The 22,835-nt window shown below is 42.7% G+C and overlaps 1 protein-coding gene across 1 annotated transcript in view; it reads left to right on the top strand.

Annotated features, from left to right (window-relative positions):
• Positions 1-22,835, top strand: part of SYT10 (synaptotagmin 10) — a 50,691-nt gene that overhangs the window by 17,940 nt on the left and 9,916 nt on the right. The gene's annotated exons all lie outside the window — the stretch shown is intronic.

Raw genomic sequence — 22,835 nt, 5'->3', positions numbered from 1 at the left:
TTCAAAATGTTCATGTACTAATATGCCATGAAACCACCTTGGTATTATTAACCGCCTTTCACATATTGGAATCTAAATGAAAAAAGAGATGGAGGTTAAGATGATCCAGTGTCTAAAATGATTTCTAACAGCTGTCCCATGCACAGGGTATCCTATATGAAATATCTATGTATTCTTTGTTGCTAATGTCTACTGTAGACACTCAATGTTGATAGAGAGCAGAAGGACGTATGGGGGAGCATTTCGAAACAGAGAGAATTGGTTTACTGTTTCAAGTGAGAACTGTAGCCTATAAAATTCACCTGTGAACAGAAGCAAATAGGTGACATGCTGCAACTACTAACAAATGCTACCTCCCAACCTTATCTTTACTGGTCAAAAGGCCAAACTCATCTTTTCCACTCGGAATCAGATAGATGGTTTCAGAAAACAAATCAGTTTTCTCTAAAATACTACACTGTTCATAAGGAAACTTCCTGTTATGTTGTTGTACTGAGGGGATCTACGTCACTCTGAGCCATATGCCTTCCTTATCCATGCGTTTTCGGTAGGAGGTGGGCTGCTGCCAGCGCTGCCCCTAAGATTTAGTGGGTCTAAGAGATAAAACACAAGCAGGGCTGCTCCCTCAAGGTGGGAGCTCTACACCATCCTTTCTGTTTTCCCCTTTTCTCCCAGAGGACTCACTCTCTTACCTTGTCTCTGTCCCGCATTTGTTGTTTTCCTCCTTCCCCCTTCACATTGATGGCCTTGGCTCCCTTCTTCCATTTGCTGTTCCCCCCTTTTCTCTGCCCTCTATTTGTGCCCTTTTCTCTCTCTCTCTCTCTCTCTCTCTCTCTCTCTCTCTCTCTCACATACACACACACCCTCGTCTCTCTGCCCTGTTTTTTTTCACCCTCCTTCATCTTTTCACGTCTCCCTTCATTTGTGTCCCCTGTGCCCCTGTTTTTCTCCATTCCCAGTCTGCCTTCCATTTTGCGCCTTTTCCAGGATCTTGGAATAGCCAGGGTCTGTTCAGGGCTTCATTTCAGGCTCTCTTCATACTGCCTGGCACCTCCTCAGCAGTCACCTGCTGCTGCCTCTCTTCTACAGCTGCAGCTGCTAATGGCATCGCCACCTTAGCCTCCTGTTGCTGTTGCACTTAGTGAGACCCTGTGCTGCTCTAGAGAGCAGTGCATTAGCACTGACCCACCACTAGAGGTACCAGTGAGCACCAACATCTCATGCACAGGACTGGAACAACTGTCTCAGCTAGCTCCACTGCCCTTTCTGGCGTCAGCCCTGGTTGCTACATTGTGCAGACTTTAAAGGTTCATAGGTAACATTAAAATATTTCTTGGCTGAATATGAAATTGTTTTTTTCATCATTTTCTTAGTCCTCTTGAGCATATTATTTTGTTTTTAGAAGTCTATTCTTGAAGGCCAGTCTGTTTCATGATGATGATAATGCTTTGCACTTATATAGCACCTTTCCTCCAAGGATCTTGAAGGGTTTTCCAAACATTCACTAGTTAATTCTACAAGTTTAGGATGGTTTGTTCTCTTCTGTACAATACCAGTGGAGTTAAAAATTAAATAAAATAAAAAATCATTCATATGCATTTTAATTTATTTCCTCCTGAACAAAGTGATCAGCTTGACTGAAAGTCTAAGCAAGAGCTGGGATATAGTGGTGAACTCATGCAATTTTTTAGAGGGGTGGATTGGCCAAATTACAAACCACAGGCTACCGCAGGCATTCCTCCTCTTTAATGTGGGAAGACAACTCCTCTTTTCTTTTACCCCTACAAACCTCAGGGAGGAAGGAATCACCCTCCCCTTTGTTCTCTCCACCCTCAGGACAGGCATATCAGAAGTGGTGGCACTGGGTACTGCTAGATTCAAGTGGATGGTAGTGCTTTGGAGGTTCTAGCTTCTGGGTGCAGCTCAGTGGTGCAGATATGGGTAGGATACAGGGACCTACTTTCTTTCTGATCATAGGTCCAGTACCAATACCTCTGAAGAGTTAACAGACTGCCAAAATATTTCTTTGGCCTGGCAAGTACATGAAACAGTGGATCTTAAACATGGAAAGGATGATTCAGAATGCTAGCCTTGGTCCTGGGTTCAATTCCCTGCTCTTCTGTAAGCTTCTTGGATGATGTTGCACTTAGGCCTGGTCTACACTAGTGGGGCATCGATCTAAGTTACGCAACTTCAGCTACATGAATAACAGAGCTGAAGTCAACGTACTTAGATCTACTTACCACGGTGTCTTCACTGCGGTAGGTCGACTGCTGACACTCCCCCGTTGACTCCGCCAACGCTTCTCACTCCGGTGGCGTACCAGAGTTGATGGGAGAGCACTCGGTGGTCGATTTATCGTGTCTTCACTAGACGTGGTAAATCGACCCCCTCTGGATCGATTGCTCCAGAGGTAAGTCTAGACATGACCTTAGTCTGTCTCTGTCTCAGTTCCTCATTCTACAAAATTGAAATGATAATACAGCCCAGGAGTGTTCTGAGGATAAATGCTTTAAAGATTGTGAGGCACTCAGATCAGATGCTATGATAACAGGTGCCATTTGAGTACCTAAGGGTATATCTACTTTGCAATTAAACCCCTATGGCTGGCCTGTGTTAGCTGACTTGGGCTCTTGCAGCTTGGGCTATTTGGCTTTAAAATTGCAGTGTAGATGTTCGGGCTCATGCTGGAGCCTAAGTTCCAGGATGCTGCCAGGGGGGAAGAGTCTCAGGGCCTGAGCTCCAGTCCAAGCCCGAACATCTACACTGCAATTTAACAGCCCCTCAGCCCCAGCTTGAGTCAGCTGACACAGACTAGCCATAGGTGTTTAACTGCAGTGTAGACATATACCTATATATAAGGCCCCGCCAAATTCAGAGGCCATTTTGGTCAATTTCACAGTCATAGGATTTTTTAAATCATAAATTTCATGATTTCAGCTATTTAAATCTGAAATTTCATGATGTTGTAATTTTAGGGGTCCTGACCCAAACAGGAGTTGGGAGGGGCATTGCAAGGTTATTATAGGGGGTGTTGCAGGTACTGCCATCCCTACTTCTGCACTGCTGCTGGTGGTGGCTACCTTCAGAGCTGAGCAGCTGGAGAGCCAGGGCCACTGGCTGGGAGCCCAGCTCTGAAGGCAGAGCTACCACCAGCAGCAGCGCAGAAGTAAGGATGGCATGGAAGGGTATTGCCACCCTTACTTCTGCTCTGCTGTCTGCAGACCTGGGCCCTCAGTCAGCAGCCGCCAGTCTCTGGCTGCCCAACTCTGAAGGCAGCAGCACAGAAGTAAGGGTGGCAATACCGCAACCCCGCTAAAATAATCTTGTGACCACCCCCCCCCCCCGCCGCAGCTCTCTTTTGGGTCAGGACCCCCAGTTTGAGAAACGCTGGTCTCGCCTGTGAAATCTGTATGGTAAAAGCACACAAAAGACCATATTTCACGGTCCCTGATGCATTTTTCATGGCCATGAATTTGGTAGGGCCCTACCTATAGATGATGATAAAGCATGAGTGTCAACTAGCTAATACATTTGTTTTCGTATATTAAATATCTGAAAATTAAGTTAGTCACACAAAAGGTAAAGGAAAACCATCTGGCTCCCTCTTCTAGAGAAGTCTAATAGGCCATTTGAGACTCATACTGCTGATGATTTCACAAGCAAATCAGACTAAGTAGAGAAAATATCATACTATAATATCTAAATAAGTCAAACGTCTTCCTCTTGAAGGTGGAAACAGCAAATATTCATGATGTCAGCAGCAAATGGGACTCAAATGGTCTTTTAGACTTTAATTGAAATTACAGCTGAGGTAAAAATATTAACATCTCTTTATGTTTCCAATGAACATTCAGGGCTTAAAACTTAAAATCCCAGCTTTCCATTGGCATAGGCTTTGATCCAGCAAAGCACTTAGGTATGTATTTAACTTTCACATGCTTTGACTTCAATGAGTGCCTTAAGTTCTTTGCAGAAAAGAAGCCCAATGGCATTGCTTTTTTATTATTATTAATTCTGGTGGGTTTTGAGAGATTTTACATTTAAATGTTTGTTGGTCCTTTAGACCAGGCAAAAATGCAAACTTTTTACTTGATAAACCAAAATGATCTCGTCATTCTAAACTTATTGGACATCTTTTTGGGCAGACTAGAATGCCATACCAAATGGTGCTACTGGGAGAGACATACTAATATGCATGTAGCTGAGAATTATTGCTGTTCTTGGCTGCTGATATTAGTACAACTCTCCTCACATTGAGAAACAAAACCCGCCTAATTATAGTGCTTAGTTTAGCGTGGTAGTATCTTGTTTAGTGTTAATGAACCACTATTTTACAATTTCAAATCATAAGTATGCAGTTTAGGAAGTAGTGGCTGTGTTCTGAGCTTCAGTCATTCAGCAAGGAGCTTATAACTGTAAACACAACTTTATGTACAGTATTGAATTAGTGCAAATAGCCTGTTTTCAAAGTGGCTACCACTTAGAAATGACTACCAATGAACATGTGAAAATTAAAGTAATTTGTAGTTATGTATAGCCATATTGGGACTTTATAGACTTTTTGAATCTTTGAATTATTAACAACATTTTTTCAGTAGTTGACTGGATTATTTTTACTGGCAAAATAAAACTATACTATAATAAATCACTAACATATACAAGCTGGAATGTGCTACCATGAACTTGTGTTTTGGATTATTTTGTAGTTTATTTTAGCTATTTCATATTCATGAAAATCAGGTTAGTGTTAACGATTTCCAGTTCTTACATTGCAGAAACTGTAAGACTGAGGGTCCAATTCTGCACTGGGTTAAGCAATGCTTAAGTAGATAAGATGAGGAATTTATACTCTAAGAACCTATTCAAAAGTCTAGTGAAGTCAATGGTAAGATGCCAAAAGGTTTTGGATCCGGGAAGTAAAGTCCATAGGATTTGGGTCATGCCTTGAGAAGTAGGTGCTCAAACTGATTCAGCAGACATTGAGAATAAACTTTACGCCTTGAACAGTTTTTTTTTTTTTTTACTTAAGCACTTTTCTGCTTCCTTTAGTGCCATTAATGTGGAATGAGAAAAGCTATGCTTGGGTACATGAATGTGCTTTAGTGGAAATGGATTTCATCACAAGCTGGCCTGCCCGTATTAGTGATCAGCTGATAATTTTAAAAATTGAATGTCTGAAGCAGGAGCAAGGTGAATGAGACACCACCCATAGGTATATTCCTCTGATACTTCTTTCCCCCTTGCCTCACTCCCATCTTCCCCATGTTTTGGACAGGTTTGTTTGTTTTGTGGGGTTTATTACCTCTGGCCAATGGGTCCAGGCATGCTTTCCAGTACACAGGAAGCATGCCTAGAGATTTACTGACACTGTAGGTAACTGGGAGCCAACCCTAGGTCTGGATCTGGGGATTGGGGATCACCAAATAAAGGGTGAGTCGCATCTCCTCAGACTTTCAAGCCTTCCCAGGACCACCTCCCTCCCACAGACAAATATTCATATCCTGTTCTGCAAGTAGAGTATGGCTAAGAATTCCCTTAGTCCCCCTTTCTCCATTAAAAGACACCTACATGGGGATAAGGTTTCTGGTGCCAGGTTTCTTGGTTCTAGCAGAAAAAGGGATAATGATATCCAATTGCTGGAAACTGAAGCTAGACAAATTCAGACCAGGAATAAAGTGAACATTTTAACAGTGAGGGTAATTAACCATTAGAACAATATACATAGCAATATGGGGGATTCTCTATCACTCAAAGTCTCTAAATCAAGATTGGATGTCTTTCCAAGAGCTATGCTGTAGTTCAACCAGGATTTTCTGGTCAAAAGCATGAAATGTATTCATCTTCTTTCTTAAATTAACTTTAATGTAGCTTTCCTGTCCCACTGTGTAGACCAGCTTACTGGCTCTCCCGTTCCCCCCCAACTATTATGGACATATTCATTTGAGAAAAGATAATGTGTGAGTTGGAATCTTCAGCCAGTCACAGAAATTTTGTAATAGATGTCTAACTAACAATATGTTATGTACAGAAGAAATTTTTTTGAACACTTGCATTAATTATATTACAGAAAATATTGATTTTATTATGTCATTTTTCTTACCATACACAGTAGAAATTAGTTATATACAAGAGATACATCTAGGTAATATTTACTACACATAGAAATGTAGTATTTTTAATAAATGAAAACTATAAGAAACTCAATGCATTTTGCAAGCATAAGCATACGTACACATAGTTGTCAATTTAGAGATGGAGAATTTTAAATATTTTATGTAACATTTCTTAGTATGCCCAACGATATCAAGATATTCCATTTGATAGAAACAGTAAAATGTGCTGAGAATTTAAATTAACACCATATCCAGGATAATGATGCATTCTTGGACTCCTTATGAGGGGCTGCAGATATATGGAAGCTCTGGGAGTATCTTATGTTCTAGATCCATGGAACCTGATTCTTATTCAAAGCTTTTGAGAGAGTCCATATACGGTCACATTCGGCTCCCTTAGAGTGCCTAAGTGTATTGCCATCCCTTTTCCAAGGTTGGAGTCATAGACTTCACTTAATCTGTTGTAACAAGGTTCAAGAAAATGAAACCAGTATGCACACAAAACATGCTCATTGTATCCACTGATTTTTAAAAAATGAAAGGCAACCAATGAAAAAATAAATGAATCCTTCCAGCTGCACTTTGATGGTTTTTAATATAAAGAAATATGCAAAGAACCCCAATAAAAGAAATAGTCTACTCCATCTTAATGAGAATTTGGCATGTGAAGTCCTTGCTGGGTTGGACTCTTATATTTCTAAATCTGTCATGGGGTGCTCCACTCATTGCTTGTCTGGAGCCTCCTCTTGGTCACTCTGGCTCTCATAATCAACGTCCTTCATGTGGTCACACAATGTCACACCATCTCTTTCTCATGTCTGCAGCTCCTCTCTCATTTCAGGAACCACAGGGTTCTCTTCGTGACTTGACCCTTTGTCCTCCCACTTCCGGGTTTATCAGAGTCTTTCTTTGAGCAGTCCTGGACAGTCTTCCCATTCACTGCCTCAGGTGCCAATCCTTTAGTGGCTGGTAAGGGAACCTCGGCTTGCCCTCTACTCTGGGTTCCAGTCCAGGGACCCTTAATCCAGCGGTTCTGGGCTGCACTCTCCCAACCCCTACTGCTTCTTACCTGGACTGCTTTCTACCACTCCTGGTTCCCCACTTTTTCTGGGAGTACCAGCTCCAAACCCTCCTCCCTCTTCCCAGGGAGTGACTGCTGCCTCAATCTGTTGCCAGCTTCCTGGCTTTATAGGTTCTGCCTCTTCCTGCCCAGCTGAGCCTGCTTGCAATTAATTCTTGCTCCCTGGCTCTTCCTGCAGGTGCAGCCTGTGGAGTCAATAGCTTACCTGGCCACGTTAACCCCTTCCAGCCCTGTTTAAGTGTTCTTGTATAACCTTCCATCCTCTGATACTTTCTAAATCTGATCCATATGCCACATTAACGATAGCTGATACTATTTACATTTACATTACAGTAGGCTCCTAAGGCCTCCATGAGGATGGGCACCTCAGTGTACTGGGTACTGTATAAGTAAAGATAAAATCTCTGCTTTTTATTGATATAAATGTAGAATCTATGCAGGTTAACCTTTGTGTGCCTCTGCACGTTTGGATACCAGACTACCAATAGGAAGAGGTATGCTATATAGTGGTCTGATTAAAGGACTTGGAGCAAGAAACTCTTGACTCCTAGTTCAAGCTATGACAATGACTCCTTTGTCCTTGGATAAGTCACTAACATCTCTGTGTCAAAGTTTCTCCATAGGTAAACTGGAGATAGTAATGGTGCAAGATATGCATCCTTATAGACACAGTATTGTGAGTGAAGATTAAATCCAAGAGCTAAAGCAGTGATATGGGATTAATTATTGTCTGTCAAGCACTTTGAATATGAATAAGTGGAAGGTATTACTGAATAGGGTGTAAGTGTTTGTATACCACATTTTTTTAAAAATGGGCAATCACATATACCTCGCTCTAGACCTATTCAGGCTTCAGATGCTATTCTTGTAGTTATGGATAGAGGCTAATTGGACATGCTGATGTTGTTTGCGCTATTAGCAGCTTTTAATACCAGCCATCACTGCCTTCAGGTCAAAACGTAAAACCCATCTCCATGGCCTAGCTTCCCACAATAACACTAATCTCCCAGCAGAATAACTAAGTCAATAGATGATGCTGGGAAGGAAAAAAAGAATGAAATTCATGTGCCTGGAAAAGGGAAGAGAACAAAATATCATCTGGAGATGATGTTTTGAAAAGAATAAATTCCATTGAAAGTCAATAGGATTAGTGCTCCTATCTGCCAGAGGCATTTTTGAAAAGCCCATGTGACTTCATGTAATTTTTTACAAGGTAAATACCACAATGATGAGCTCATAATACACAGACAGACAAACATCACAATTGTTAGTTTGGGTCCTATGTAATCTTTCATTGAGATGACACTGGTTCCTCTAGTGCAGTTATAATTTTTGTAACCTAATTCTGAGAGCAATTCTATCATGCTCTTGGAGGCCAAGGCCCATCGCCTCTTTAATTTCCACCCAACCCACAAAATAATCTGATTTTTCAACATTGTTTTATTTACTCCCTGATTGGATATTGGAATGTGCAATTGTTCTGTATGTTAAAACTCATTCGGACATTTTTTGGTGGAAACCAGGAACATTGAAATGTCCCTAAAAATCAGAAAACATCTTTTTTGTGCTTTCCTGTCATTTCAAACTATCTCATGACGGATTCTGCCAGCTTTCTGTTGAAATTAATGTTAGTATACCAGAGTAAGGTACTGTTCAATGTGAGTAAAAGTGGCAGAATAGGGTCCTAAATCATTTGGATTTTCAAAATAGTGTCATATAATGTAACTAGAGACTGTACTAGAGCTAACTGATGCTGCTGGAGCTCACTGTCTATGAGGGAGATGAGACCATTGTAGGTATTTTTAATGTCATCTTGTGGAACTGAAAAAAGGACTCACTATTTAATAAAATAATAGCGTAAATTAGATTCATTTGGAAAGTGAACCAAAAAGTGGTGATAACGAAGATGTGTAAAATGGTTTGCTAGAAATCTACATAATGGCATATAGAAGTAGAAAATGCTGCCCACGAATATTTTTGCTATTTTACTGTCACACAATATCTAGTATTAAAAAAACATTTACATTGTATTTAACAGAAAATTTCTGGTAAAGTCACTAAATATTGATTAATAATAGCCAAAATAGTTATGAATTCCTCTGGTTTTCATTGTAATAATCTGAATGGTATTATTGTCATCAGCAGTATTCTAGGGGATGTCCATTGTAATTCAGTATTAATTAAATGGATAGCTATTATTTTAATACTAGCAATTAATCACCAACTAGCATGAATAAAACAATATAAAGTTCCAAGCCCTTGTAATATCTAACTAGCCCATGGCAGTAGTGAACTGAAAAATGCTGCTGAAGGAGTTAATTTGAGTCACTTGGGAAGTTTGAAAAATCAGAGAGGAAATAATGATGTGACAATACAGTAACTGCTTAGACTACAGTTATGGTCAGAAAAATGATAATGCAAAAATGACGCCTTCTTACTTCACAGATCTGCTCCCTGTTTGCTTTTTCTTCCTGTTAGCACTGTAGAACCCACAAAGCTATTGGAAAGTGAGATGGAATCTGTCCCAGCTCTCCCATCAACAGAATTAATACATTCTTATTGCAATATCTTTCCCTGATATTGCAGGGAATAGGCATACAGGCTTCAGGTTAGCTACATCACCAACATGCCTCATTTGGGTTAGAATTTCTGATGATGTTATCAGAGTAGGAAAGGACGTTGTTTGATTCCCAGTTGAGTTTGCAGGGCTTGCAGCTATAGAACTGTGTTTTTAATTGTGTACTGAAGACATTTGATATGGAAACCATTGAGAACAACTGGGAAAACCCATAAGTCTGTGTCTGAGTGGGAAAGAGTGAAGCTTTCTCCAGCAACTAAAGTCCTAAGGGCCATGTCATGGACCATCCTGGGCACTCCACCGGGGAACAAGGGCGTATGAGGCACCTCCTTACACTTCTGCATGGTTACCTGCATCATGCCTAGCAGCATTTGCAGAATTGCTGCTACCTCTCCCACATAGGTGGGTAGAGGTAGAGAATGGGTGCAGCTTTAGTTTTCTCCAGTGGGCCAGATGACAGTGATTACAAGACAATGGTAATCTATCCATTGATTTCAGTGGCCCCTGGATCAAGCTCCCAGCTGACAGACAGTGAACTCAAAAAACTCCCATTGAACCTAACAGGAGTTTTACATGTTCAGGGTCACTTAGGAGTGGTTGTAGAGTTGGTCCCTAGGTGAAGGATAAGAATTTAATGCTGTCTAAGGAATCTATATTTTATAGTTAAATAATAGAGTTGATATGAATAGTGGACACCTTTATTTTGAATTTTGTTTCTCCTATTTTTGTATTTCTTTCTTGCCTCACCATGACAGAAATATATTGGCTAGTCATGTAAACAGGGAGCAATAGAAATAAATGTAAGCTGGTATAGTGCTTACCATTGTTTCAGTTCCACGGTTCTGTATAATGGCTTGTGTTCAAAACAAGGAAACAAATAGATAAAAGATACTCACCACCAAGTGGATGTTTTATTGTATCTGTTCTCAGTGTTGCTTTTTTTTTTTCGTACAAGTTATTGCAAGCCTTTGGCAGTGAATCATTATGAGCAGTGTGGATCTGAAAGTAAAGCAGTATCTCTCAGTAAGGCTAGCTCTTAACTGAAACCTTAATTTAATTTAAGAAGATGAAAAACTCACAATACACTAATGAAATTTGGAAAACTTCACTGGAGTTGCCTAAAAAAAAAAGAAAAAAACCTGTAGCCATTATGAATAAAATAAAACATTCAGTATAAAAGTCTGCTTCTAAAATAAACTCTGGCAAGCTTAATTCTTGATGTTATAGTTAAATAAATACTTATCTGATTAACTGTGGACTGGAATTCTTTGTGCTTGTATCTCTTGAGTCACAGGTCATATAAACAAGTGTGTTGGAGATACAAAAGTGAACATTGCAGACAATCTACACCTTGGTTTTATGAAGTCTGATAGCACTGAGATATTCTGGTCAGGTGGCTGAGGTAAAACTTAGTGAACTGGTGTGACATAAAGTGATATAGGGTAGAATTTTCAAGAGCACCTAAGTGATTTAGGTGCCTATGACTTATTCAAAGTCAATGGGACTTTGGCTACTATGTCATTTAGGCACCTTCAAAAATGTTACCCAGAGGGACCCAAACTATTAGAAAAGAATACTATGGGCGGGTGAATAAAATATATAAGCTATATCTGTATGTACACCCCATGTACGTTTCCAAGTATTACTAATACATGGAACCCATACCAGTGCCAAGTGTCTACATATGCAGTGCTGGGCACAGCTAGACACTGTGCACAGGCATATATACCTGTATCCATGCTGCCCCATATTTGGTACAAGATGGCAGCACTACTATTGCAGGGACAGTATCCCAGGGACCTGCATGTCATAGGAGACACTCTGGGAATCGCCTGGCTTTGTGTTGCTGGTACTAGATGCTACCTTCACACAGTTGGCAATGGCAACTCTCCCTCACCTCTCCTTTCTACCAAACCATGTGGAAGACATAGAACCAAGTCCATGATGATGTGGATCTGCTCCTGCTTGCAGGACAAATGTTCATGTGGGTTCATTCACTTATACTGGATGGAATTGGTCCAGAAATAGTTGAGATGCTGAAGAGAGCTGACCGAGAGGATTAACGAAAATCCACTATAGTCCCATGGAACAGATACATTGAATTCTGCGATTGCAGTAGTATGCTCATGGCTGGATTGCCACTTCTGGTCCTGGAAAGCCAGCACAACATGGTCAGACCACATCGTCTTGGAAACCTGGAAGGATGACCAGTAGCTGCAGAACTTCCAAATGAGGAAGCAAACCTTCATGGAGTTATGTGAGGAGTTGGCACCAACACTCCAGTGCCATGCCACTCAATTTCAGAAACCCGTACCAGTACAGAAGCGGGTAGCTACAGCACCTGACAGCTACTGGTACGTTGCAAACCAATTTGAGGTTGGGAAGTCAACTGTCAGGGTGGTGGCTGTATAGGTTTGCCAGGCTATCAATACTGAGATCCACCCAGGTCCCTGTAATTGTAGCTGGATTTCAGAGGAATGGGTTTCTGAACTATGCAGGGGCCATCGAGGGAACACACATCCCAATACTTTATCCACCAAAGGGGGCAAGTGAATATGTGAACCAAAAAGTTACAATTCACTCATTCTTGAAGTCTTGGTGGACCACAGTGGTTGGTGCATGATCACCAATGTTGGGGACACAGGAAAAGTCCATGATGCCAGGGTGCTCAGGGGACTGGGATTGTATTGCAGGGGGAAAGAAGGAACTTTATTCCCCAGAAATGACGTGGTTATATACAGTGTTTCTGGTCTGACATTTATTTTGGGGCACCCCACAGACCCATTCCTAACTTGGCTCATGAAGTTGTATCCCAACATTGCTGATCCAAGAAAAAGAGAATTCAGCTACAGACTAAGTAGCTGCAGAATGATGGTGGAGTGTTGTTAGCCGACGGCCAAGGATGCTTGGTGAGGTGCCAGCTATGCCCGTTTACACCATCCGTGACTTTAACCGCTAAGACGCACTGTCCCTTCGTGGCGGGCAGCCCGGGCTAGGCTGATGGATGCCCCAAGGTCCTAACCACCCGTGACTTTAACCGCTAGAGCTCAGAGCTCCTTCGCAGCGGGCAGTCAGTACTGACTGACAGGTGCCCCAATGGCAGCACTAAGAGCCTCTCCACACCTGTGACTTTAACTGCTAGAGCTCAGAGCTCCTTCGCAGCAGGCAGCCAGGATTGACTGACAGGTGCCTCAAGAGTTTGCCCCGTGGAGGCGGCACAACTCAATGCTAGGCTCTTAGTACTCTCACCTAATGGCCAGGCTTTAGAGCCAAAACGGCTGAGGTTCTTTAATTGTGTTGGCTGCTTTACAGTAAACCAGAGAAAACAAGTCAGGCTTATGCACAAATGGTTACCAAAATTTATTAAGCTAGATTCTAATCATGTGGTTACAAAATTGCTAGTGCCTACTTATTTAAATGTAGAGATGTTACACACACAAACAAGTTACAAAACTGAAGCCACAATCCCAAAGAAAGAAAACAAAGTATAGAGCTCTATTTCAAAATATGTGTACACTAAAGATAGGAGATCAGGTGTGGGTGCTTCTTACCCTCCTTGCATCTCTCGATTCCAGCGGTGCCAAGCCAGGATCGGTCACTCAATTCCGCGGAAAGACGAATAAGGGACAAGGCTTAGGGACCCTCTTAGCTGCAGAAGCCTTGGAAGGCTGTCACTTATCTGACCAGCAGATAGATAGTGAAAAGCACTCAAAAATCATGATGCTGTAGGTCCCCTACTTATACCTCTGTACTCCTTTATTCTCTTTCTCCTTTCTTATGCCAAATTGAGGCTGGTCTGTCTGGGCGACACCAGCTTTCGCAAGAGTAGTTTACACTTGCAAGGGAGAGAAACAATAAGTTTCGACTACTGGACATTCCTTTTATCAGGGTAAATATTTTCCCATCTAGGATGTTGGGGTGTGTGCATCACGCTATTTAGTAGGGGCTAAGAGCCATGTCTGTCACAGGGCCTCTGCCTGCTGTGAGCTTAATTGTTGTATATGTTCCCAGAGGCACATTGTAGCAGCACACCTGTGCTTTCACAGCTTCAAAGGCTGTGCTGGAATATATGTTAAGTGCCCTGTTCCGGCTTCCTCCTGTGTTTCCAGCAATGCTGGTCTGAGGTGGGGGGGGGCTGGCTGTCTGGCTACAAGTGTGTATTTGGGAGGCTGACACCTTGCTGGTGATACTGTCGGACCCCTCTGGATACCCATGTGTCCTATGTATTTTGCATAATCGTGGTATGCTGTGCCTTGCCCAATTTATGTGAGGATAAGGGGGACTACTTCTGCACTGAGCAGGCACAAGACAAGCAGCCAGATCCCAAACATGTGCACACAGCTCCTAGAGGGCAAGGGACATTTGTGGTGCTATTTGCTTGCACACCATGGAACAGTGGGGGAACAGAAGGTGACTTTGGTCTGTGCCAAGGGACACCAAAGGATGTTATGTGATGCTACAGTGCTGCTGTAGAAGCTCAATAGAGCATTGCTATATAGTTGTGTTGTGGCATCCATTGGTGGGTTTTGATCCCTGCAGCTTATGTGTCATAGATTCATAGATACTAAGGTCAGAAGGGACCGTTATGATCATCTAGTCTGACCTCCTGCACAACGCAGGCCATAGAATTTCACCCATGTTAATGTACCAAATGAAGGCAGACCATTATGTGAGGGTTCCTCCTCAGGGTCAATCCCTTTGGCTGTGGTTTTGGTTTCAGTTTCGAGGGTGTAAAAGCAATTCAGTGCCAGCACTGAGTGATCTTTTTGTTATAGGTTAACAACTCTGTTTCATGGTGCTCTCTGGGGACTACTTAATCATTCTGAAAGTAACTGAAAAACAGTTCTGTAAGGTTTTGGGGGGGGTTCACTTGTTCCTTCTTCGCAATCTTTTCTGCAACTAGTGATCACAGAACTGATCAGCCGCTATGTGGGAGTACTCCCCTGGTGGCATGTCGCAACTGTTTGACAGGGTGAAGGAAGAAGGGTCATAAAAGCACTGCTCAGCGTAAGACATCTTCAGTATTAGTTTAGTTTTGTTTCCTTTCTCTGTATTGTCAGTTAAATTATTGACAAAGCCATAAAGACATTTTAAGTAAACTCCTCTGATTTTTGTTCTGGTGCATTGGACAACAACAGTTTTTTCAGAGCTTTGTTCATTGTCATAAACCCTGCTCTCTTTTCTCTCTCTCTCTCTCTCTTTGTTAAACATTGGGAAATTCATGGTAACGGGGGGGAAGGATTTGTGGGAGGGACAGAAAATTCATTGTCTTTCTATGGCATCATTGCATTAGAAAGTTACAGAACTGATAGTCATTTGCTATGCATCCTGCTGACCCATCCCAAATGTGTGGGAAATATCTCACTGATGATACTCGGAAAGCAAGGTGCCCACACAAGTGAAGTGAACAATAACTTTTATTTAAAAGGTCTATGGAACATAGAACAAAAATAGGTTTTTAACCGGAACTGCGAATGAACCAAAAACTGGATCAAATTCCCTGAGCAATGTGCAAACATTACTTTTGTGGACCTGTCTCCTTGTCCTGCCCCTTCCCCTGACAAGGGGAGACTAGAAGAGAAAAAGTGTGGGGAAGATGAGGGGACATCTCCTGCATGGAGTGTGAGGGATGAACACTGGCTGGGCTAATGGGTGGGGCTCAGGCTCATTTTTCAACATCTGTATGCTTTGGAGGGGTTCTCCCAGCGAGGGCTTTTGGGTGCCGGCGAAGGGTATTGTGCCAGGAGATCAGCGTGTTCCTCCCCACTGTGGAGTGGGTAGTGTTGGATCAGCAGCAGCCTGTGAGGCACCTGGAAGAGGAGTAGGGAGAGGAGGAGGTGCTGCCTGTTCCCAGGCAACAGCAGCAGGTGGGTCTCAAAAGCTTTCCACCCCCAGCTGTACTAGTGACTGCATGAGTGCATGATCCTCTTACCCACGGGGCATACTCCCATTCCCTGTGGCATGACTCTAGAGCAGGGGTAGGCAACCTATGGCACGCGTGCCGAAGGCACCACATGAGCTGATTTTCAGCAGCACTCACACGGCCCGGGTCCTGCCCACCGGTCCGGGGGGCTCTGCATATTAATATAATTTTAAATGAAGCTTCTTAAACATTTTAAAAACCTTATTTACTTTACATACAACAATAGTTTAGTTGTATATTATAGACTTATAGAAAAAGACCTTCTAAAAACGTTAAAATGCATTACGGGCACGCGAAACCTTAGATTAGAGTGAATAAGTGAAGACTCGGCACACCACTTCTGAAAGGTTGCCGACCCCTGCTCTAGATTCAGGAACTGGTTCATCAGTGCCCCACCCTGCCTAAGAGCTTGATTGTTCCATGCCCAAAGAAAGCAAAACTGTTCCTGACTTCTCTTGTGTATTGCAATGAGCAGATGCTCCAGTCTGTCTGCCTGCCTCCTCTGTCTCTGCAGTGCTGCTCCTGCCCTCCTGGCAGAATGGGTACCCCGTTGGCATCAGAACATCCTGCTGAGTCAAACACAAGGGTAGTGTTATATTTCATTTCTCTTTTGAAGGAACCTATGAACACCCTCACCCCAACACACACACAACTTAACTGTGCTCCTGAAGGCCACAATGTTGATACTTTTTAATATCACAGGAATGCAACTGTTTACAGCATCCTTCCTTCTCAGACAACTTTTGCAGCCCACAAGGAAGGAGTTGAGGCAAATAATGGTAAGGTTCCTGCAGTACTGTTATTAAAATGTTGTAATGTTTACAGTGCATCAAGGAGCCATCTGGGGTGGGGGTTGGTTCCTTTTGGGGGTACATTACCAGGCATCTATTTGTTCTTGAAAAGACAGGCATCATTTGGAGAACAAAGCAGTGTTTGAGGTATTGGGATGGAAAAGAGCAGTAGTTTACCAGTCCTGTGGAGGAGATCTGGCCTCCTATGCCAGTGCAATGTTTCTTCTGAAGGTCACCTCTCTACATATTGCTGAGTGGAGGGGTTTGGAGAGCTACAAAGGTGAACCAAACACATTTGCCCTGCCACAGAACCTGAACAACCAGCTTGAATCTCTCCTACACCAAACATTTGCTGAATTATGCTTACAGGACTGGGAAGTAATTCAAGAAGAAGTTGACTGTATTTTAAGCTAGCAGACAGAGTTCCATGGAAGAGGAACAAAGAACCACAACGAACATCCACCCACCCCCTAACCTTCCCTGCATCACCAGAAAGTTCAGGCCCCATGTCCAGCGACCAGCATTGGAAAAGGACAGGGAAATGGGTAGCTGTGCTGCAAGTGTATTTTCTTCCCTGAACTTTCAGACTAACACCTCAAGCCTGTTACCTCTCCACTGCTAAGGGACATAGCACTTTGTGTGTGCAACTGGCAAAGCAGATGCTTCACCCACCCTATCTTCTGCTGGCTACTGCAGGGTGGCTCAGTGCAGGGAGAGGCTAGACACCAGGGACTGGGAACAGTAATAAACATTTGAAATGGTCACAGGGAGAATGAATGACTATGGCTTTCGCTGGACAATCAAACAGTTCCCTTTCCACTGCCAAACATCGGCAGGCCAGCACACAAGCCACCAACCACCCCCATCTTGCTTCCATGCAGCTCCCATTCATATGGGGATGGAAAGATGGGGGATAAGTGGGATGTGTGGTTTGGGGTCTTTGAACAAACATAAATGTCACAAAACTGTTCTTTCCCCACCTGGGCCCTTTCAAACCCACTCCCTCTCTCCCTCCCTCCTTTCCAGTCTGCACAGCCAAAGGGCTATCAGTCTCAGTGCTGACCAAGAAAGACACAGGCACAGGTTCACAGTGACTGCTTTTTAATTATCTCTTATAGTTTCTGCTAAATACTTTGCAGTGGTGTATGGAATTTCAATAAAATAATTGGTTTACAGCTGTGTCTGGCTTGGGGATCATATCAGGTTGGAGCAGGGGGCTGGAGGCAAGGGGCTGTTTCAGGCACGTATCACTGGAGCAAGAGGGAATATTTCCAGGGAGTGTGGGGGTGTATTGTAACTTACCAGCCTTGGGTTCTGGTTCCTGCAGTGTCTCTGGGTCCTTTTCAGGCTCCTCAGGGAGGGCTTCCTCAACCAGGCCTGACAGGTAGAGGCAGAATCACATGCTCCTCCTCCTCCATGACTTCCAGGGCTTCCTCCAGGAATTCCTCCAACGTCCCCAATGCCTGTCATTGGTGTCCCATTGTATGATGAAGCCAGTGGGGTTGAGGATGGGGTCATAAGTCACTAGTCACTTCAGACTCTGTTCTTGCAGCCCTGAAGAGCATCTAGTCCAGCTTATCAGAGCATGGGCATGAGCTAGATCCCCCGTACCCCATCCCTGAGCAACTCTTTGTCCTTCACCCTTGGTACAGGAGTCTGAGGTGCTTCATGAGCTCCTGGCAGTAGGATGGAGTCCAGTAAACGCCTGTTTCCTCCAGCCTCTGAAAAATCTCCAGGTACTGGTCTGTGCTCCTGTTGGGTGAAGTTGTAAAGAATGGTATATTCTGACCACACATTGATCAGGTGTGCTCCAGAGACCAGGCAGCAGCTCTTGGAATGTGCTCCATGATTGCCTGTGCTGATCGATAGAGTTCACCCAGAAAACTTTTCTGAGGTTCTCAGGTCACTACTACTGCTGACCAAGGGTGGTCAGGGACCTTTGCCTAAGGGTGAGGCAGCAAAAGGTTCAATACAGGGATGGCCCTGGAAGACTATTGATACTTGTGACCTCGTACACACCCCTAACCCTCATCTCCACTACACTGTAGAATGAGTATGAGGTTATGCCCCAGCAGAGGCATGCACTTACCCACACCCCTCTGGTGTACTAGCTTTCTTGCTTTTTACTCTCTTTCAGGGACATGTTTTAGGGCTTCAGATGTGGACAATAAGGGGGTTATGGCATAACAGTACACATGTAACTGTGTACAGTTGCAAGTGTAGATGGAGCTATGTAGACCCACATCTCATGGTAGTCTCTCTGTGTGTGTACGTATACATCCTTGCTTGGTCCATTAGCTGGGTTTGAACATGGGACTTTCAGCACTAAAAGTATGAACCTCCGCTGCTTGAGCTAAAGAACCCTGACTAGTAGCTGAGAGCTGTAGCGTATCAGCTTCTAAAGGGGGACAAAAACTCTATCTTTGCTAGTGTCATTTACATATGCACTATTCAAGCCCTCAAAATAGGAGGTGCATAGGCTTTGTGCTACTCCTCTGCACAAGGATGGATTTCACCTATATGAATCACTTCCCAGCATATATATTATAATCATACATTTTAATTTTTTGTTCCCATATGCTACTGGATATCTTAGCAAAATATACATAATTAATACAAATATGAAACAGGACCACATGCCGTAACAGATCTATAAAAGAAGAACAGAACAAAAATACTAGTAACCTCCATTCCACACTTACCAAAAATACGCCTCTCACATAGATATCAGTGCCACCACAATTAAATTAAAAATAGAAAATCAGGAGACTGTTCCAAACCATATGGAAATGGCTTATACTGAACCCAGAGAGCAAGAGAATTCCAAGTCATTCGTGGCAATCTGTGCATACCAGTTCTCTCTGGACACCACTATGGTATCAGTCTCCAGTGACAGAGGACCTTGAGATGGAATCTACAGATTATCTCAGTGAAACATTCATTTCAATTCTGATACCTTGATTCTTCAGTGATGGACACATTATAAATGGCATAGATGAGATTAGATACTTTGGGATGGTATCTATTCCAGTCTATTCAGAACTCATTTGTTGTCACAAGACATAGGGCAATAAGTTTCCCTCAGGTAGACTGATTATACTATATATTATTTAATAATTTAAGGGTAACTCCAGCCTCCTGCTCCATGGATGCAGTTCAGCAGCTACTCTGGAGGATATATGTGTAGACAATGCAAGGGTATAGAGCCTTGCTTCTAGGCATAAACACAGCCTTCAGCCTGTGGAGATCGGGAAGTCCCATGAAAGGGCTCACTGGGCCATAGTAACCTCTGTGGAGCTGCTCTTCAGCCACTCTGCACCCTGGATGGAAATATCCTCCCCCCCCTCCCCCCCCGCACTGCCCCAGACATTGGACAGAGCATTTGGGCCTGATTTACTAATTTATTTAGTAAATAAATCTTCTTAGCAAACTGCCAGGTTCGTCATGGGGTGCTCGTGCCCCACCTCTGCGGACATCACCTCTTGCCACCTCTTATTTGGTGGTGGAGTATTGTGCACCAGTATGGAGCCGATCGTCACACACCAAACTGGTGGATAAGTAGTTACATGCCAACATGCGTATCACCTCTGACACCCTGTATCCAACTCCACTCCCATGGCTCCCAGTTCTGGGCAATATTGCTCCTCCTCATATTGGACGAGAGGTTGCCACTAGCAAGTTACTGGAGAAAGTATGCGCCAACTCAAGCCTGCCACTGCACATTAACCTTTTTAAACCACCAGCTGCACGTTTGCCATCACGTCGCACATTATGATCTCATCTTCCACACCAGGATGTTAGGGCAGAAACACTCTGGCAAGAGGAATGGATATCTGTTATAATCCCCAACCAGTCCCTCGTTGCCAACCCCACAATTTTCCCGCCTGGTTTTGACCTGCCCCATCACCAATGGTCCCTGTTGAACAGGTTCTGGACCGGACAAGGTCTCTGTGCAGCCAACCAGTATCACTGGGGCCTTCGTGACAGCCCTTTGTGCAGCTGTGGAGAAACACAGACGATGACGCACATTGTCGACGAATGCCTGCTGATTAGGTTCAGCGGTGGCCTAGAAGAACTGCATCAGGCCACTGAAGATGCCATCACTTGGCGAGATGACTGTGCACACGCTTAATAAAAAAAATAGATTTACTAGTAGTAAGATTCTAAAGCACACTCGCTCTACAATAGGCCAGCAGTGCAGCCATCAGAGCACAAATGTCAATGTAATGGGTGAAATCACCTGAGCAGTTATCACACAGCAGAACCCCATTCATCTGACCTAATTGGGACCAAGGTCAGATCAGATAATCCAAAATTTGCACAATCAGGAGAATGGGCTAAGAGCTTTCTATCCATTAGTTTAAAGATGCAGAGTTTCTTTTAAACTAGCTGACCCCCTCCCGGAAAAGCATTAAAACATAGCGCTCTTCTTTATTTACAGCATACACGAAACGTTACTTCTCGTAACCAGTACCAGTTTTTAAAAATGCAGAAATTAGCGTTTTAAGCTGCAACAAACAGCAATACCAATGGTAACAACTAACAACAATAAGAATATATAATATGCATAAAGTACCACATTAAAATACAATACTGTATACAGCACAGCTGTAGTTACAGCAGCACTCATGTTCATCATGGCTGGAAAAAATTGAACAGTTTGCGTTGTTTTAAATGAAAGGTTCTCTTTTTCATTGCACAATCACGGAGTTGTTTCATCAGCAACCATTCAGGGTGTGTGCTGGTTGTTCACTTAATATGGAAAGCTGGCTAATGGAGGCTTGGGTGAACAGAGATCTACTGTACTATAGCTGAAAGTAGCTGCAATCTATTCCTAACTGATGGTCACTTTAGACAGTCACCATATAAATGGACTGCAATGGAATAAGACTCCTACAACTGGTGTAGGCCATTCCAAATAGCCTACTTTTCCTGTGATATCCATGCTTCCCAGATGACTCAGTTTTCCTTCTGTGATATATGTAATAGTATGTGGAACAGAGAAGACTTTGGAAATTTAGAAATAATGTTTTCCTTTATATTCAAGGTAACCTGCATACTCCCTTCAATGTCCAACATATTGTTAAATACTGGGTGTTTGGATAGTAATTTTTCAAGGTCATTTTCCATCTACATTGTATATGGAATATTTAAATGGATGAAAAAGGGATGATCCAGAGCCATGAATTATTATTTATTTATTATTTATTAAGCACTGCAGAATGCAGAGAGGAAGACATAGTAACTATCCTAAGAATTTGCAAGTCTGTACAATGAGAACTTACCATTCAAATATAACAAATTACCCCCACATCTGGCTTTCTGAGGGAAGAATTGGGCACAATGTGTCCATCCCAAATATAACATAATTTGTGCTATAATTCTATATCACCCTCACCCTTGCATTACAATATCACTTACATCTCCACGCACTTTCAATGACAGCTTTTTAATGCATGAATAATTCTAGCAATCGCCTACTAAACCAAAGATTAGACATCACAAAGTCATAATATGTCACTCTCACTTGAATTATGATATTTGTAAGAAATGTTTTTAAAAGATCTAAGTAACCATCATCCTCTGGATCTTCCTGCCCCATATTTGCTTGGGTTTTAGATTGTAAGTAGAACTGCAGGGGGAAACATTCTCAATTTTGAAAAGTCCAAAAAATATGTTGTGATTTTTATTTTTTGAAAGTTTCCCCCCCACATATTTTGCTGTTTTTACAACTAGCTTATGGAGTGGTCAACTCCTTTAGTAAATTTGAAATTTTGCTTACAACTTTTCATTAAAATTTTGAAAAACATTTGCAATTTCTTTCATTAATTTTTGCCCAGCTATAATTGTACAAGCACTTCAGGAACAATCTGTGTCTGATTTGTACTTTTGGTATGGTGCTGAGCACCCTGCTCATGCTTAGTAAACAAATAGCCATTAACAAAAAATGAATGATACAAACGTTCCGACACTTTGGGTTACGTGAGTATTCTGGGAACTGTGGTTTCATTTGTTTCCATTAGAAGTGTTTGGAAATCTAATTTAAAAAAGAAACTCCCATTTAAGATCACAAATCATAGCTGTAAACCTTAACATGCATGATAAAGCCAAAGAGAGACTCTGCCAAGGCATCCCCTTGGCTGTGGTAGCCCTCAGGTAAGCCAGGTGGTCATGGGTCTTAAAGGCTATTTAGGAATGATCATACCACCTGGGCTATGTTAGCTCTTTCTCTTAATAGCCACAGGACTAAATGGAAGGATGATGTGTGTCCCACTTGTCTTTCCTCTGGCCAGCCCACTCCCTTACCTGGGCCAGTCCATCTCTATCCCCTCCCCCAGCATGGACC

The sequence above is a fragment of the Lepidochelys olivacea genome (assembly GCF_965140295.1).
Source record: "Lepidochelys olivacea isolate rLepOli2 genome assembly, chromosome: 1".
Taxonomy (NCBI): domain Eukaryota; kingdom Metazoa; phylum Chordata; order Testudines; family Cheloniidae; genus Lepidochelys; species Lepidochelys olivacea.
Note: the sequence above shows the minus strand (reverse complement) of the source record. Positions and strands in the feature narration are given on the sequence as shown.